This window comes from Chiloscyllium plagiosum, unplaced genomic scaffold, assembly GCF_037043375.1.
Source record: "Chiloscyllium plagiosum isolate Xiang-an unplaced genomic scaffold, Cpla_swu_hap1 HiC_scaffold_33, whole genome shotgun sequence".
NCBI lineage: Eukaryota > Metazoa > Chordata > Chondrichthyes > Orectolobiformes > Hemiscylliidae > Chiloscyllium > Chiloscyllium plagiosum.
Genome location: NW_028270171.1, coordinates 4,348,204 through 4,365,784, shown reverse-complemented (window position 1 = coordinate 4,365,784; position 17,581 = coordinate 4,348,204). Strand labels below are relative to the sequence as shown.

The 17,581-nt window shown below is 43.8% G+C and overlaps 1 long non-coding RNA gene across 1 annotated transcript in view; it reads right to left on the bottom strand.

Moving 5' to 3' along the window:
- LOC122542111 (uncharacterized) overlaps positions 1-16,765 on the bottom strand; it is a 214,454-nt gene extending 197,689 nt beyond the window's left edge. Inside the window, exon 1 of the long non-coding RNA XR_006309748.2 lies at positions 15,530-16,765. This is a non-coding gene — a long non-coding RNA (uncharacterized LOC122542111). The remainder of the gene's footprint in view (positions 1-15,529) is intronic.
- Between the last annotated feature and the right edge of the window lie 816 nt (positions 16,766-17,581).

The following is a 17,581-nucleotide window of genomic DNA, read 5'->3' as shown; positions in this document are numbered from 1 at the left end:
CACACACTCAGATAGATAGACAAGCACAGACAGGCAGACAGACAAATACACACACACTCACACACACACTCACACACACACTCTCACATACTCGCACACTCCAACACACACACTCACACACACACTTACACACACTCAGACACACGTACAGACTCACACACTCACAGATACACACACAATCACACAAACACACACACACTCACAAACACACTCATACACACACGTGCACACTCACACACACATCCATACACTCACACACAAACATGCACACTCACACATACACATACACACAGTCACACATACAAACTCAGACACATACTCACACAGACTCACACACGCACACACACACACAGGGACACACACACTCACACACACAGGGACACACACAAACACCAAACCCCCCACACACCCACATCCACACACTCTCTCACACACACTCCCACACACACACACTCTCTCTCACACAAACACAAATACACACCACACACACTCACACAAATACACACTCACACATGCACACACTCTCTCTCACACAAACACAAATACACACACACACGCTCACACAAATACACACTCACACATGCACACACTCTGTCACTCACACACATACAAACACACACACATACACACACTCTCCCTGACACACACACACAAACTCACACACACAAACACACACACTCACACACGTAAACACACATACACTCGCACACATACACACACAAACACTCATACACACACTCAGATGGACAGACATGCACACACAAGCAGACAAATACACACAATCTCACACACACTCATACACACACACATACACACACACTCACACACACATACACTCACAGATTCACACACACACTCACACACACTCACACACTGTCACACACACACTCGCATAAACACACTCTCTCATACACACACTCTCTCATACATACAAACACACACACTCACACAAGCACACACACACACACTGAGACAGACAGATATGCACACATAGACAGACAAATACACACACTCTCTCCCACACAGACTCATGCACACACACAAACACACCCGCATACACACAGTTTGTGGTATACCACTATAAATGCCGGAGGAAACATCACAGAAGCGTTTCACAGGAGGCTCCCAAGCACTGAGGATGTCACCTAGACAGGGGACGAAACGTCTGCAACACAAATTCCCAGCTCGGTGAACAGAACCACAACACACACTCACACACACACAAACACACACACACGAGTTACACATTGTCACACACATACACACACACACACCCACACTCAGACACACATACACAGACTCACACACTCACACACATACTTACTCACACACACTCACACACTCACATACACACACCCCAACACAAACTCACACACTCACATACACACACCCCAACACAAACTCACACACACGCACACACCCTAACACACACACACACGCGCTCACACACAAAATACACACACACACGCGCTCACACACTCACATACACACACCCCAACACAAACTCACACATACCCACACACACCGCAACACACACTCACACGCGTTCACACACAAAGCACTCACACACACACATACACACACTCTCTCTCACACACACACAAACACACACACGTACACACACTCTCCCCCTCACACACATGCAAACATACACACACACACTGTCTCACACACACTCACATACACTCTGACACACACATACATAGTCTCACACGAACTCACACATATACACACACACTCACACACACTCTCAGATGCACACACTCTCACCCTCACACACACTCACACACACGCAAACACACACACATGCACTCACACATATGCACACATTCACGCACACACACAAACACGCAACATACACACTCTCTCACACACACACACACAAATAAATACATGAACACACACACCCACACACTCACAAACCCATATACACACACTCTCTCACACACACAAACACACACACACACAAAATCACACACATACACACTCACACACTCACACGCACACAAACACGCGCACACACAACTTACACATAGTCACACACACTCACCCACACTCAGACACACATACACAGACTCACACACACTCACACACACACCCCAACACATACTCACACAGACCCACACACACACACACACACCCCAACACACACACATGCACTCACACGCACAAACACTCACACACGCACACATACCCCAACACACACACTCAAACACCCTCACACACACTCACACAGCTAGACACATGCACTTACACACATGCATGCATACACACACTCACACGCGCAGACACACTCACACACATAAACATACTCACACACACACTCACACGCACTCACACACACTCACCCACCCCAACACACACATGCTCACACGCACATACCCCAACACACACAAACACCCCAACACACACACACACACACACACATATAGTCACACAGACACACACACAAACTCACAAACACACACTCACACACACGCAAACACACACACATGCACTCACACATATGCACACATTCACGCACACACACAAACACGCAACATACACACTCTCTCACACACACACACACAAATAAATACATGAACACACACACCCACACACTCACAAACCCATATACACACACTCTCTCACACACACAAACACACACACACACAAAATCACACACATACACACTCACACACTCACACGCACACAAACACGCGCACACACAACTTACACATAGTCACACACACTCACCCACACTCAGACACACATACACAGACTCACACACACTCACACACACACCCCAACACATACTCACACAGACCCACACACACACACACACACACCCCAACACACACACATGCACTCACACGCACAAACACTCACACACGCACACATACCCCAACACACACACTCAAACACCCTCACACACACTCACACAGCTAGACACATGCACTTACACACATGCATGCATACACACACTCACACGCGCAGACACACTCACACACATAAACATACTCACACACACACTCACACGCACTCACACACACTCACCCACCCCAACACACACATGCTCACACGCACATACCCCAACACACACAAACACCCCAACACACACACACACACACACATATAGTCACACAGACACACACACAAACTCACAAACACACACTCACACAGACACATACATACAAACTCACACACACACATGCACACTCACACACACTCACTCACACACAGACTCACACACACACACTCACACACACAGTTACTCACACAGACACACCCACAAACATACTCACAGACTGACAGACTCACACGCACACACTCACAATGACACACACACACACGCACACACACCCCAACATACACACACTCACACATCTACACTCACACAGCCAGACACACACACTCACACATACACACGCACACATTCACACGCACTCACACACATACACATACTCACACACACATACACTCACACACACTCACTCACACACCCCAACACACACACGCTCACACACATACCCCAACAATCACAAACACACAACCACGCTAATACACACACTCACACACACACGTATACTCACATATACACACTCACACATACACATACACACTCACACACAAAAACTCACACAGACACACACACAAACTCACACACACCCTCACACTCACATACACACTCACTCTCACACACACACACAAACACATATCCACACACGCACACACACATACAAAAACACACACAAACATACTCACACAAACTCACACACTCAGACACTCATGCACACACACACACAGACACTCACACAGACACACACACACAGACACACACACACACTTATACACACACAGACACACACTCAAACACACACACTCACCCACACTCAACACACACACACTCACAAACACACACACGTACACATACTCTCTCTCTCAGACACACATTCACACAAACACTCACACGCACACACACACACTCACACACACACTCACACATACACAAACACACACACACTCAGACAGACACGCACACAGGCAGACAAATACATACACACACACACTCACACACACGCATGCACACAAACACACCCACACACACTCTCACATACACATACACTCTCACCCATACACACACATTCACTCACAAACTCACACACATACACAAACACACACACACTTGCACACTCACTCTCACACACATGCACACCCACACACACGCACCCACACACACATCCACACACACACAGACTCACATACAGTCACTCACACACACAGACACAAACACACACACAGATATACACACAGACACACTCACGCAGACACACAGAGAAACATACACAGACACAAACACACAGACACACACACTCACTCACACACAGACTCACACACATTTACACACACACACACACTCACGTGGGCGGCACGGAGGCAGAGTGGTTAGCACTGCTGCCTCACAGCACCAGAGACCCGGGTTCAATTCCTGCCTCAGGCGACTGACTGTGTGGAGTTTGCACATTCTCCCCGTGTCTGCGTGGGTTTTCTCCGGGTGCTCCGGTTTCCTCCCACAGTCCAAAAATGTGCAGGTCAGGTGAATTGGCCATGCTAAATTGCCCGTAGTGTTAGGTGAAGGGGTAAATGTAGGGGAATGGGTCTGGGTGGGTTGTGCTTCGGCGGGTCGGTGTGGACTTGTTGGGCCAAAGGGCCTGTTTCCACACTGTAAGTAATCTAATATACACTAACACAGACACACACACAAACATACTCACAGAATGACAGACTCACACACACACTCACAGACATACTCACACACACACACAGACACACACTGACACACATACCCACACACTCACACAGTCTCTCTCACACACAGATACACACACACACACTCACACACACTTTCTCTCTCACACACACACAGACACACACACACACTCTCTCACACACACACACACACACTGTCTCACACACACACAGACTCAAAATCTTTGGTGAAAACCAGGTCTATTTAACAGGTGGATGTCTGAGTCCAATCAGCTTGCCAGTTCAAGGAACAAAGGGATCTTGGTGTTTACATGGACAGATCCCTCAAAGTTACCACCTATGCTGATAAGGTTGTTACGAAGACGTATGGTGTCTTGGCTTTCATTAGTAGGGGGATTGAGCTTAAGAGCCACGAAATTATGCTGCAGCTCTATAGAGCCCTGGTTAGACCACATTTAGAATATTGTGTTCAGTTCTGGTCGCCTCATTATAGGAATCATAGAATCATAGATTCCCTACAGTGTGGAAACAGGCCCTTTGGCCCAACAGGTCCAGACCGGCCCTCCGAAGAGTAACCCACCCAGAACCCATTCGCCGACCTTATTACTCTACATTTACCCCTGACTAAATGCACATAACCTATACATCCCTGAAACACTATGGGCAATTTAGCACAGCCAATTTACCCTGACCTGCACATCTTTAGACTGTGGGAGGAAACCGGAGCACCCGGAGGAAACCCACGCAGACACGGGAAGAATGTGCAAACTCCACACAGTCACCCGAGGCTGGAATTGAACCTGGGTCCCTGGTGCTGTGAGGCAGCAGTGCTAACCACTGAGCCACCGTGCCACCCCATAAAATCTGCCAAAGTGGATGGGTCAGTTTCAGAGGGCTGAATGGCCTCCTGGAGTCATAGAATCCCCTACAGTGCAGATAGAGGCCATTTAGCCTGCACTAACGCTCCAAAGAACAACCTACCCAGACACGGCCCCCTACCCCATCCCTGTAACGATGTGTTTCCCATGGCTAACCCACCTAGCCTGCACACCCCTGGACTCTATGGGCAATTTAGCCTGGTCAATCCACCCTACCCTGCACACCTTTGGACTGCGGGAGGGAACCAGAGCAAACCCACACAGACACGGGGAGGATGTGAAAGCTTTAGAGAGGGTGCAGAGGAGATTTCCCAGGATGCTGCCTGGACTGGAGGGCATGTCTTATGAAGAAAGGTTGAGGGAGCTAGGGCTTTTCTCATTGGAGTGAAGAAGGATGAGAGGTGATTTGATTGAGGTGTACAAGATGATGAGAGGCAGAGATGGAATGGGTAGTCAGAGACTTTTTCCCAGGGTGGAAATGTCTATCATGAGGGGGTATAATTCTAAGGTGATTGAAGGAAGGTGTAGGGGAGATGTCAGAGGTAGGTTCTTTACACAGAGAGTGGTGCGTGTGTGGAATGCACTGCCAGCAGTGGGAGTAGAGTCAGAGACATTAGGGACATTAAAGTGATTCTTGAACAGACACGTGTAAGACAGTACTATGAAGGGTATGTAGGTTAGTCTGATCTTAGAGTTGGATAAAAGATTGGCACAACATTGAGGGCCGAAGGGCCTGTACTGTGCTGTACTGTTCCATGTTCTAACTTGGGCTGTGGGCGATGTGGACAGTTGGATGCGTGTAACAGGCAATGTTTAGAGTGAGAGTTCTTTTTAGGCCACACAGATATGCTTAAAAGAAAATCTGCCTTCCCTCCCCAACTTTATTCTTCTAACACCTTGTGGAACAAGGAATTCCCTCTATACAGCCTTGAACACATGGCTGCCTGTGCCAGCTCGCTGCCGTTCTGAAGCAGGAACCAAAACAAGTAGGGATACAAAGGCGGGATTCATTCTGCTCAACACTGGGAATGCTGTCAAGGTCATGCAGCTGCTGAACCCCACTCAAACCCTCTGCAATTCGGAAAGGTCAGAGGTCAGCATGTTTAAAAGGTTATTTCCTTACAAAATGAAGAAAGGGGCATAGAAAGCAGTGCAAGAGGGCAGTGAGCACAGTCAGCCCAGTCTTACTGGCCATGAATAGTAATACACTTACTGAATAGAGTTTCCTTGTGTTCTGCCTCCTACATGTACTAAGCAAGTGATGGAATTACACGAGTGACAGTCCCATTATCACATCACGCTGAGCCAAATCCAGAGGAGACAGGATTCAGAAACGCCTGACTCACTGAGTCCACTCAAATTAATGTCCCACAGATTATTCTGGACACTGAGTACCTCTTACCCACTGTACAATTCACAAAGGAGTGTTGCACACGAACACCCGGTGTGTTATATCATACAGCAACACTTTGTGTTATCAAATATTACAGAGTTAAACACAGTAATATATGCTGTATTATATAACATGCAATGCTGTTCTCTAATATATACAATGTTATGCTCAGCAAAGCACAGTGCACAGTTTGATTAGATTAGATTAGATTCTCTACAGTGTGGAAACAGGCCCTTCGGCCCAACAAGTCCACACCGACCCTCCGAAGAGTAACCCACCCAGACCCATTTCCCTCTGACTAATGCACCTAACACTATGGGCAATTTAGCATGGCCAATTCACCTGACCTGCACATCTTTGGATTGTGGGAGGAAACCGGAGCACCCGGAGGAAACCCACACAGACACAGGAAGAACATGCAAACTCCACACAGTCGCCCGAGACTGGAATCAAACATGGGACCCTGGTGCTGTGGGGCAGCAGTGCTAACCACTGAGCCACCGTGCCGCCCCAATTCTACACAAAATATATATTATACCCAGTTACCCAGTGTTATGGACCAGACCAGACCCCCTCAATATATTTTCAGAAGGTAGTCTTGACCCTAACTTTTTATATTTTAAAGGTGTATGTGAAATGCTGTGTTTCAGATGCAATGCAACTGGTCAAACTACTTAGTGTTAAGGAAAACACAAATTATTTAGACATTATAGTTAAATTACAAAAAAAGAAGTAGGCATTTAGAATAACTTAACTATTCAAAACTTAACCAAACAATAGTACAGTACCAATTGCTAAGTAACTGTTCCAATCTAGTAACATCCCAGAAACACAGCCCTTGGTAAAACGGCAAATTCAGGCACAGATTCTCACATGCAGTTCTCCAATCCAGGAGGAAACAACATCAAGAGAAATTTCAGCAAATGTAGCAGATAGGAGACATTCACAGAACCACTGAACTCTTTTGAGACCCCAAAGGTTTCTGTTCAAAACTAAATCTAAAAACTAAAAACAACTAGAAAGCCTGATCTCGGGGAGAACAGGCCCCACCCAGACTGCTCCCATTGTTTCAACTTTCAAGAAAACCTCAAGGCCTCACAAATTGTTTACCTTCTTAGAGACAGCTCACACCTCTACCTTACAACCTCGCTTCACAAAAACAGGATAAAATAACCTCTTAACATGAAAGCATTGTCAAACCAGAAACATATGTGTTTTTTTCATAACAGACATAGTGTTCTACCTGGACACACACAGTGAGAATTATTATATACAGTGTCACCCAGAAACATACAGCATGTTACTTAAAATATACAACATTATACCCAGTAATGAAAAATATTATATAATATACAAAGCATTACACCAGAAATGCAAAATGTGTTATTGTATGATATACATTGCATTATACCCTGGAAGACAGGGCATGTTGTTCTATGTTGACATAGTATAATACCAAGTAATATACCGTGTGTTATTATGTAAAATACTTTGTTATAGCCAATTACAGATAGCTTGTAATTACATAATAGATACAGCATTATACCCAGTAGCACATGGTATGTCATTATATGCTATATGTTGTGTTACACTCAGTAGCACACTGTGTGTTATCTGCCAATATACACAGCATTATACCCAGAATCTCAGGGTGTGGGCTGTTATATAATGTACATAGCATTATACCCAATCAAAGATTACGTATTATATAAGATACACAATAATATTAATAATAACATTGTATAATAGACTCATTATGATACTCAGTTACACATGTGTGTTATATTGTATTATATAACAGTGTATACATGGGATAATAACATACCATGTATTACTGGGTCTAATGGGGTGTATATTACATAATGAAATGTGTGTAGATGCTGTAACCCACAATGAATTGTTATGTAGTATGCACAGTGTTTTACCCAGTAACGCAGGCTGTGTTACTTAATATCTGGTAAGGCAAGGTGTGTTGTTATATAATATACATTGCATCAGAACTAATAATGTGTACTATCTTATTTAAAAATATAAGCAGCAGTAAACCTGGACAGCTTATTATATACAGTATTATGTCCAGTTAAACTAGGTATACTTTTATGTAATCTACACAGCACGAAATCCAGTAATGTATGTGTTATTGAATAGCATACACAGAGTTATAGCCAGTAGCTCACTGCCTGTTAGTATGTAATACTTGACATTATACCCCTTTATGCATGATGTGCTCTTGTATAATAGACATTGCATTATATCCAGTAACACGCTGTGCATTATTTTATAATGCCGACAGTGTTAGACTCAGTAAGGCACTGAGTGTTATTAGTGAGTGTACAGGGTTATACCCAGTAACATGCTGTACATTATTACAGAACATAGAGTGTCATTCCCAGTAACACTTAACATGTTATTGTATTATACTGACAGTGTTATATGCTGTAACCCTGAGATAATTTTTTATATAATAGACACTGAATTATATCCAATAACTCACAGTGAAGCATAATGTCGTCAGTGTTTTACTCAGTAAGGGATGGTTTAAAAGATACAGAGCACTGTACCCAGTCACACAGGATGTGTTATGTCATACCCAATAAGACATGGTGTGTTGCCATATAATAGATACCATGTCATTCCCAATAGCACACAGGATGTTATTACTTAACATACATTGGATTGTATGCTGTAACTCACAGTGAATTGTTATATAATATATATAATATGCCTTAGCAGATAATAAAGTAACACACCCTGCATTACTGGGGAAAATGCTGTGTGTGTTACAGTGAGTTATTATGTAATATACACAGGAAGGTACTGTCAGTTATTTTACAATATAGGGTTTATTCAGTAACAGGCAGTATCTAATTACACACCATACATAGCATTATACCTGAATATAACACATAAAGAGTTATTTGAGACTATATGGATGGTTATAACCAGTAACACTATTATTACATAATATACACAGCATTGTACACAGTAATGTATGGTATGTTATTATATAATATGCACGGTGTTATAACCAGTAACATATGGTATCTATGGTATAACATTCACAGCATTAGACCCAGTAATGCATGAAATGGTATAAAATATCCAATTTTATACACAGTAACAGAGAGTGAGATATTATGTTATACCCAATAGTGCTGTTTTGTAATGTACACGTTAGTCCTGATTATGCATTATATAATATGCACAATGTTATACTCAATAACAAATGGACATAGCAATATGTAGTTGACACAATGCAACACTCATTAATGCAACCGTCATATCTAGTAACACAAGGTAAATTATTATATAATATATACATGGGTAATACTCTGTAACACACAGTGTATTTTTATATACCAGACGCGATTAGGGAGCTTAACCTGTAGGAACCCCTGCCTGGGGGGCTGTGACTATGATATGAGAGAAGCTGTAATCAGATGTAACAGTTTGACAATTGTATAAAGGTAACTACAAAGATATGAGGGAGGAGCTGGCCAGACCTGATTGGAAGGGAAGACCAGCAGGGAATATGGGGGATCAACAAGGGCAGGGGCTTCTGGGGGTAATTTGGGAGGCACAGCAGAAATTCATCCCGAGGAGGAAGAGGCAACTGTGGCTGACACGGGAAGTTAGGGAGAGTATAAAAGCAAAAGGAAAAGCGTACAATGTGGTGAAGATCAGTGAGAAGCCAGAGGATTGGCAAACCTTTAAAAACCAACAGAGGCTAACTATAACAGGAGTAAGGAAGGAGAAGATGAAATATGAGAATAAGCTAGATCGTAATATAAAAAGAAATTTGCAAGGGTTGTTTTGGATATATAAAAGGTAAGAGGCAAGATGGACATTGAACTGCTGGAAAATGAGATTGTAGAAGTGGTAAGTGAGAACAAAGAAATGGTGGAGGAACTGAAACGGGTAATTTCCAACAGTCTTCATGGTGGAAGACACCAGCAGCATACCAGAACTTCAAAAAAGTCGGAGGCAGAAGTGAGTGTAGTAGCTGTCACTAAGGAGAAGGTACTGGGGAAGCTGAAAAGATAGTAGGTGGATAAATCCCCTGGACCAGATGGACTGCAGCCCAGAAATCTTTAGGGGATAGCTGAGGAGATTGCAGAGGCATTGATGATGATCTTTCAGGGATCACTGCAGTCAAGGAGGGTCCCAGAGAATTGGAAAATGGCTAACATAACATCCTTGTTTAAGAAGAGAGTGAGATAGAAATCAGAAAACTATAGCCTGACCTAAGTTGTTGATAAGATTTTAGAGTCCATTGTTAAAGATTAGATTGCAAAGTACTTTGGATGTGCAAGGCAAATCCGATTGAATCCGTGTGGCTTTATCAGTGGGAGGTCATGCCTGACAAATCTGTTTGAAGAGGTAACAAGTAAATTAGATTAAGGAGAGCCAGTGGACATGATCTATTTGGATTTACAGAAAACCTTTGATACCTTTGTTACTTGGGAGGCTGCTAAATAAGAGCCCATGGTGTTAGGGGCAAGGTATGTGTGGATAGAGGATTGGCTGACTGGCAGAAGGCAGAGAGTGGGGATAAAGGGGTCTTTTTCAGGATGGCAGCTGGCAATTAGTGGATTTCCCACAGGGGTCCGTGTTGGCACCACAACTATTCACGTGATACATTAACGATCTGGATGAAGAACTTGAGGACACTTTTGCTAAGTTTGCAGTTGACACAAAGATAAGTGGAGAGGCAGATAGTATTGAGGAAGTGGGGAGGTTAGAGAAGGAATTAGACAGGTTAAGAGAGTGGGCAAAGAAGCGGCAGATGGAATATAATGTGGAAAAGTATGAGGTTATGCATTTTGGTAAAAAGAATAGAGGTGTAGACTATTTTCTAAATGGGGAAAGATTCCAGAAATATGAAGCACAAGGGGACTTGGGAGTCTGAGTTCAGGATTCACTTAGTGTTAACATGTAGATTCAGTTGGCTTTGGGAAGGAAAATGCAATGTCAGCATTCCTTTCAAGATGGCTAGAACACAAGAGCAGCGATGGACTGCTGAAGCTACATAAGGCTCTGGTCTGACCATGTTTGGAATATTGTGAAGAATTTGGGCCCTGTATCTAAGGAAGAATGTGCTGGTGTTGGAGATTTACAAGAATGATCCAGGGATGAAGGGCTTGTCATATGAGGAGCGGTTGGCCACTCTGGGTCTGTACTCAATGGAGGTTAGAAGGATGAGGGGGGGATCTGGTTGAAACTGACAGAATATTGAGAGGCCTAAGTACAGTGGACATGGAGAAGATGTTTCCACTAATAGGAAAGACTGGGACCTGAGGGCACAGGTTCAGAGTGAAAGGAGGACCCTTTAGAACCGAGATGAGGAGAAATATCTTCAGCCAGAGGGTGGGGAATCTGTGGAACTCATTGCCGCAGAGGGCTGTGGAGGCCAACTCATTGAGTGTACCTAAGACTGAGGTAGATAGGTTTTTGATTGGTAAGGGGATCAGGGTTATATAGAGAGGGCAGGAGAACAGAGGTGAGAAACATATCAGCCACGACCTATTGGCAGTGCAGACCTGCTGGGCCAAATGGCTTAATTCTTCTCCTACATCTCCTGGTCTTATGGCCTAAAATACATGCCAATATATTCAGTAATGCACGGTGTTACTTTGTACAACATACACAGTATGCTATCCAGCGATACACAATGTCTTACACACTCGACAAAAAGCCCACAAGGACTGCAAATGCTGGGAACCTAAAACAAAAACAAATTGCTGGAGAAACCCTGCAAGTCTGGCAGCATCTGTGGAGAAAAAACTGAGTTAATGTTTTGGGTCAAGTCAACCTTTTTCAGAATGGGTACTGTTCAGAAAGGGTTCTGAGGAAGGGTCACTTGACCTGAAACACTAACTCTGATTTGTCTCCACAGATGCTAGTAACACACAGTAAGTTATTATACAATATAAACAGGGTTTATGCAGTAATGCAAGGTGTGTATTAAACAATATACACAGTGTTTTACCCAGTAACACATGGCATGTTATTACATAATATACACAGCATTATACCCAATAATGCAGTTTATAATTACATACTGCACACAGCTATACCCAGTTACACATGGTGCAATATTAGACAATATTAATAGTGTCCTGCCCAGTAACACAGGGTATATTATTATCTAACATACAATGTTATACCCAGTTACACACGGTATGTAACTAAATAATATATGCAATGTTATACCTAGTAGCAGACAGTGTGTTATTTTATAATATTAACAACGTTATACCCAGTAACACACAGTGCATAATGTACAGTGGATCATTAGATAATACATTCAGGGTTTTAGCCAGTTGCACATAGTATGTCATTATCTAATAGACACAGCATCATTCCCAATATCAAACGGTATGTTATTACTTAATATACACAGTATTATATGCTGTAACTCACAGTGAATTGTTAGATAATGTACCCAGTAACACACAGCATTATATCCAGTAATCCTGTATTGTACCCAGTAAAGCCCTGTGTGTTATACCCTATAACACAAGGTGTGCTACTATGTAATAAACATAGCATTGTACTCATTAACACACAGTGTTAATGATACACACAGAGTATCCTAATATGTGTTATGCCCAGCAACATGCCTATTACTTGCTCTCTGATTGCAAACTGTCACACTTTCACGCTCCCAGCATTAGTCCAGCATTGTCTGCCAGCTGCTCCTCCTATAGTACCCAGTTACAGGAATCTGTGGGTGAAATTGATGGATTCCTATGTGGAATGCCACATCCCTGGAGTGAGTTATGTGGAGAATCGAATTTGGACTATTGGTTTATTTCGACACAGAGTAATAGATACTGGAGTGAGTTACAGACTGCAATCAAATTGAGGGGTTCTATGTAGTTTCTATATAGAATAACAGGTACCCTGGAGTGGGTTACAGACTAGAACCTAATCCACTTGTTCAGGGATTTAACAGATAGCCAGGAGCAAGATGAATTCTAATTGAGGGATTCTAAGGTTTAGAAATGGAAAAGCTGATAACTAGGAGTGGGTTACAGGCTGGAACTGAAGTGGTCTTTTATAACATTAGTGGTTCTGAGATTTCTCATGAAATCTGTCCATCTTCACCCACTAAGAGGCTGCAACGTCTGTACTATTGAAGTGTGACAGTGTTTGTAACTGTGCTGTGAGCTGGGGAAGGCACATCGAGTAACAGTTTACAACTGATTACCTGGAAATGTAGCAGTCAAACTGTCAAACTATTCTACTAACTCACAGATTAAACAGCAACATTTAGAATTCAGAGTGTGTCACTGCTTAGCAAAAAAAAGTGACACAAACTTTCAAAAGTTAATTTGAAATTTCAACTCCTCACCTTCATCCGTTTATTCCCTAAGCCCGCTCCAGGCCCTGGGAACATTAACCTCACATCAGCGACCTATGACCTCTCGCTGTTTCTTGCTTTCTCTCCTCCTCTTTACAAGCAGCACAGGGTCCTGAGGTTCAGACCACTGACCCCCTTCCCATGATCCCAATGCTAATCTGTTTGAAAATCCTTAAACTTGAGCAGCCTGAAATGACATTTAGACTCCTCTTTATGATCATTTTCATCACTATTGTGCCCTTCACAGCCCAGAAAGCTGCAGACCCTGCCAAAAAATGTTTCCTGAACCAGTTGCCACTGCGACAAAGCAGGTCAGATGCCAGCCAATTTGTGCACACCAAGCTCCCATAGACAAGGTACTAATGACCACGATAAGGTTGACATTAGTGGAAAGACTAACATTGGCCCAGCACACCAGGAAGAACTCCTTTACTCTTCCACGGTTCTTTCATGTCCACCTGAGTGGGCAGGCTCATTTAATGTCTTATCAGAAAGGCAGCACCTGCCATAGTGCAACACTCCCTCAGTACGGCACTGGAGACTCCACCTGGATTAACCCATGGAAGTCGGACTGGAACCCTCAACCCTCTGACTCAGAAACATGAGTGCACTGGCCATTTGGCCCACACCGGACTCCTGTTCACATTGCCTTCCTGCTCAGCTAAGGTAATGGTAATGTCTTTACCAAGATCGTTACACAATCACCTGAATTACTTTAACATCAGCCACAGAGTCAGAACATTTACCTTCACTGGGGTATCACAGAAAATACTTTGATGTGGGTGAGGTCAGGTCTGTCAGCAAAAGAAATTAAGCGACAATTACGTGGGAAGCTTTAAGTATGGGATTGCCCTTCGACAGGATCAATCCTTTTATTTTATTCACTATTTTTCATACGTCTTTAGCTATTTCAGGTTTATCTGTGGTGGCAATCTGACTTCACCTTTTTCTGCTCCAGCTGAGCCTCAGTTGAAGCATCAGGGACCCTGGCCCATAGCAACAAGCAAGGCCTTCAATCCATTTCAGCTACCTGTGTGACCCTCACCCCCACCTTAAGCAAAATATCATTTTCTTTCTCGTCATTTTTAAGAAAAGCCAGAATCATTATCCCTGCTGTCAAATGCACAAGACACTTTCACAAACCTTTGTGGATTCCAAAACCAGGGCATTATTTCTCTCCCAAAAAAACCACACCGGCCGTGAATTCCAGTTGACAGGCAGCGCTGCTGTGTAGGCCCAAAAATCCAACTACTATGTGAGGTAAGTTTGGTGGTTTCTGGAATGTTCACCATCTTCAAAAGGAGACGGACAGCAACCAGACTGAAAACATGTTGTCGTTCTGTGACTCTGTCCCTTCAGCTATTCATTTTAACAAGTTTTTACATTTGATCACATGGTTCCAGTTCACCTGGGACTGAACAAAGGGGATACACAGCTAGGCCCCAAAGTCTTATCTAACTTACCATTCATACTGCAAAATTGGAAACACAAGCCGAATTGTTCTGGGCCCCTAATGCTTCTAAAAGACCTCACTGTACATTAAATTCATTGTTGCCACACTGAGCTGAAAACCACGCCAAGCAAGTACAATACCAGTCTTATATCAAGTCACAGGCCGTATATAAAGGCTGCCCTGTGTTAGGGATTGGTGTTGTGGGGCTGTCCCAGGTACTGGGGAGACAGAGTTTGGGGGAGGGGGTATGAACTAAGCTATTTAGACATCAGCAAGTGTTCTATCAGCTGTTCAGGTGGAAAGGACAAAATTCCCAATCCCCTGTCACAAGGCCAAAACTCTACTGACTTCCTGCAACACAACGTGACGTGGGTGAACATGTTTCCTGCTGTCTAGGCATTCACCTGGGTCACTGCTACCTTCTCCTGGAGTGTATAAGGAGCCAATGAAGGAAGTGTTTGCCTTTCCTGTGACAAAGATTCACTGAGTAGCCCAACAATTGAAACAATCTATTTCAAGGTGAGAGGTGGAAAGTTTAAGGGGAATACACACGGTATGTACTTCACACAGAGGGTGATGGGTGTCTGGAACGCGTTGCCAGCAGGGGTGGTAGAGGCAGGGACGGTAGATTCATTTAAGCTGCATCCGGACAGATGCATGAGTCGATGGGGAGCAGAGGGATACAGATGCTTAGGAATTGGGCGACAGGTTTAGACAGTGGATTTGGATCGGCTCAGGCTTGGAGGGCCCGAAAGGCCTGTTCCTGGGTTGTAAATTTTCTTTGATCTTTGTTCTTATTTCGTAGGATAGCAGCAGGGAGGAAATGGGATTTTGACGTTGCTGCCTCATTTAAGTTTCAGAAATTTCCACTCTTACATAACTATAAGCTACAATAATAGAATATTGGAATAACTGCACAGAGGCCAGTATCCCATCACCAAGTCACCCTTTATTTACATGTGCACAGAGGATGGGCTAGCAGTCCCAAGAATGAGGAGACCTTCTGAATCGTCTGTATATATCTGTCAGCCAGGGTTCCCTGATTGGCCCAGGCTAACAACGCAAATCAAGGATCTCATAGTCAATGAGATCCCTCTGGTCCTTGTTCCATTCACTACAAATATATATGCAGTTCTGGAATCCACATTATGGGACGGATGCGATAGCCCCAGAGAGGGGTCAGAGGAGATTTACCCGGAAGTTGCCTGGGCTGGAGTGAGGAAGAGATTGGACAGGCTGGAATTGTTTTCCTTAGAGCAGAGGAGACTGAGAGGGACACGACTGGGATGTATAAAGTGATGAGGGGCATAGACAGGGTAGACAGGAAGGAATGTTTCCCCTTGGTGGAGAGACTAATGATCAGGGGGGTGTAGATTTAAGGGGAGGGGCAGGAAAGGAGATTTAAGGAATCTTTTTCACCCAGAGGGTGGTGAGGATCTGGAAGTCACTGCCTGTTAGGGTGGGAGAGGCAGAAACCTGCATCACATTTCAGGGGATTTAGAGGCGCACTTGTGATGCCAAAGGTATGGGCCAAACACTGGGAATGAAAAGAATTAGGTGGTTGTTTTTAATTGGTATGAACTCGATGGGCCAAAGGGCTGTTGGTCTCAATGACTGATTTCCATAAAATGGCCCTTCGCTGTGAGGTGGGCAAATTAGAAACTGGAGCATGTGTTTCAGCCTCTCCAATCCTCACCTACATATCACGCTCCCTCACCCAACCAAATACCAGCTTTATCATC